The sequence below is a fragment of the Anneissia japonica genome, unplaced genomic scaffold (assembly GCF_011630105.1).
Source record: "Anneissia japonica isolate Jap-2015-1 unplaced genomic scaffold, ASM1163010v1 scaffold2266_len499427_cov150, whole genome shotgun sequence".
In the NCBI taxonomy this organism is placed as follows: Eukaryota; Metazoa; Echinodermata; class Crinoidea; order Comatulida; family Comatulidae; genus Anneissia; species Anneissia japonica.
In genome coordinates, this window is record NW_022711849.1 from 41,849 (window position 1) to 44,762 (window position 2,914).

Here is a 2,914-nt window from a genome sequence, read left to right on the forward strand (position 1 = left end):
GCTCCAATAATTGCAGACACCTTACTAGCAATAACATTTACATGTTGAGAAAAATTAATTTTTTCATCAAGAGTGATACCAAGGAATTTAATTTTGTCTACTCTCTGAATAATGTCTTGGTCAATGACGAGTTCGACATGCGCTGTGTTAATAATTGTTTTTCTACCACTAAACACCATCAATTTAGTTTTTTTTGGTATTAACAGTAAGCTTGTTTGCTTTAAACCACATATTTAAGCGTTTTAACTCCTCATTCATTATATCGAATGCTTCATTTATGTTACTATGTTTTAAGAAAACATTGGTATCATCTGCAAATGTTATTAATTGAGTTTTGGTACATACTGAAGGCATATCATTGACAAATAGTAAAAATAACAATGGACCCAAAATAGATTCCTGGGGAACTCCATACTTTACCAACTTTCTTTCAGACTGTATATTATCTAAAGCTACAGATTGTTCTCTTCCACTTAAATAACTACAAAACCATTTAAGTACTTGACCTCTGATGCCACAATAAGGTAGTTTTTGTAGAAGAACTTTGTGATCTATCGAATCAAACGCCTTAGATAGGTCGAGAAAGACTCCAACAACAAATAATTGGTTGTCAATTGCCGTTGTTATTTTCTCAATCGTCTGAATGAGGGCGTGATTTGTAGAGTGTCCTTCTCTAAAGCCGTATTGTGTTTCATTCAGGATTTTATACTTATTTAAAAAAGAAACCGTTTGGTCATAGACAATTCGTTCATAAATTTTTGACATACATGACAATATAGAAATAGGCCTGTAGTTACACATGTGATCCCTTGCTCCACTTTTGAAAATTGGTATAGTTTTTGCAAGTTTAAGCTTCTCCGGGAAAATTCCAGTTGTGAGTGATAAGTTAATCATATAAGTTAGAGGTATAGCTAATATATCTGAATTCATTTTTAAATATTTTGCATCAATATCGTCAAGACCAGGCGATTTGTTTGAGTTTAAATTCGATAGATATTTTTCAATATCATACTCCGAACTGCAATTCGCAATGGAATTCCGCATGGAACGAAACGCGTAAACAATGGAACAGAGCATGCGCGAGAAGCCAAACATTTAAATTGAGCATGCGCGAGAAGCAAAATCATTGAAACTGAGCATGCGTAGTATATCGAAGTGCGTCATAGTAGGGTTTGTCCAATGAGGAGACCGCTTCAGTGTTCATTGGTTGTACTCCTTAGTAACCAAACCCTTCTGAGAAAATGGATTTAATTGGTTGATTCTGTAGTTGTATTCGATTAAAAATTCTGTCAGAATGTTCGTGAACAAGTGACCTTTCTAACGATATCAAACACTTGGGGTCAAAGACGAAAAGAAAGGATGCACGAGCGGCTTGAAAATGCTCGTTTTTGAAGGATTTTGTGTTCGAACACGTAAAGAAACCGACAGATTTCCAAATAATGGTCTATGAAAAATCACGAAATTGTCTTGCTTCCGATGATTTTTTTTCGCCGGGAAACTTCGGTATGTTATAAATAAATACTTTTAAAAGCTGTTTTGACTGAAAACAAAATTTCGACCATGGATGAGGTTTTTATGTATTTTGGCACTTAGCTCAAATATACGTCGTGCGACTTTACTCTCATTTCGTGGTGGCAGGTCTCTTATAACACAAGAAAGCCTTCTCCGCGATTTTACGCGTGACAAATAGAAGCGTCAATTTGGCCAAGGTATATAGGTAATTCAACAGAAGGACGCACATCTCCGCTCTCGAACATAGCGCGTGCGTACAGTCTTTTGATCTTTACTATGGCATTGAAAATCCGATACTAGTTGCGGTTACAGCCGTCAATTATTTGTTTATGCGTGCCATTCGTTTTATGGTGTTAGTTTATATTCTATTAATTTTGGGTACTTCGCAATGTCTGTTACATCTGCTTTTTTTTTTTTGACCGCGAGCTTGTTAAATGCTTCTATAAACTGCAATTTGATTTGTGAAAATTGACCAAGAAAATGAAAAGTTATAGCAATTTAAAATTTACGAATTTTATAAAATTTCATATTCTTATGTAACATTAATCTGTCATTTTGACAATGTTGGCATAAGATGCCGAAAACGAACAATTTGAGTATATATAGAACATTCATTAAATTTTTCTGCGAAGTGAGTCTCATGAACGACAATTCACCACAATTTTGGTAAAATTAATGTTGAAATGAAGAACATGCTTCAGTATGTTAGTGCAAAATATCATAGGTCTTTGTAATCACCGCAAGACGCGTGGCTAACAAGGCAACTAACACGTGCGTGGGTAAATCGTCACGTACGCTGACGGTTTAAGCCTGGTTCTCACGAGAGCCCTAGTATCCGGGATCGGGAGCTAACCGTTAGCGCTAACCGTTAGCACCTGCGTGAGAACGCCCGATCGGTTAGCGCTAACCGTAGCGGTATCCTGATACGCTAACGGTTAGCAAGCGCTATCGGTTAGCAAGTTGAGGGCGTTTCTATCATCAACCAATCACACGTACGCGTTTACAATTTCCAGTTTCTTATTGGCCAGTGATTCGATCATCATATTGTTGGTATCCGGATCGGATTTTCTCGCATGGACGCACGGCAGCTAACGGTTAGCACGATCCGGATCCTGCTAACCGTTAGCTGCCGTATGAGAACATAACCTTATGGTCTGGTTGCTATGATTTTTGTGACGTTCAGCGTGTAGGGACGCACGTGCGCCTAGAATGTCGATGCCAGAGTTTTAACCTTTTATGTCCCGTCGAGATGTGCGTCCTCCTGTTTAATGGATTGGTCAGTTGTTAAGTTTGATTGACACTCCGGAAAGGTCTATTGCCTTGATTTGGCACAGAAAATTTTTAGTTTTGGGAGAGTGTGTCCTAGTAGTCCACCGGAAATACGGATTTGACTGGACAAAAT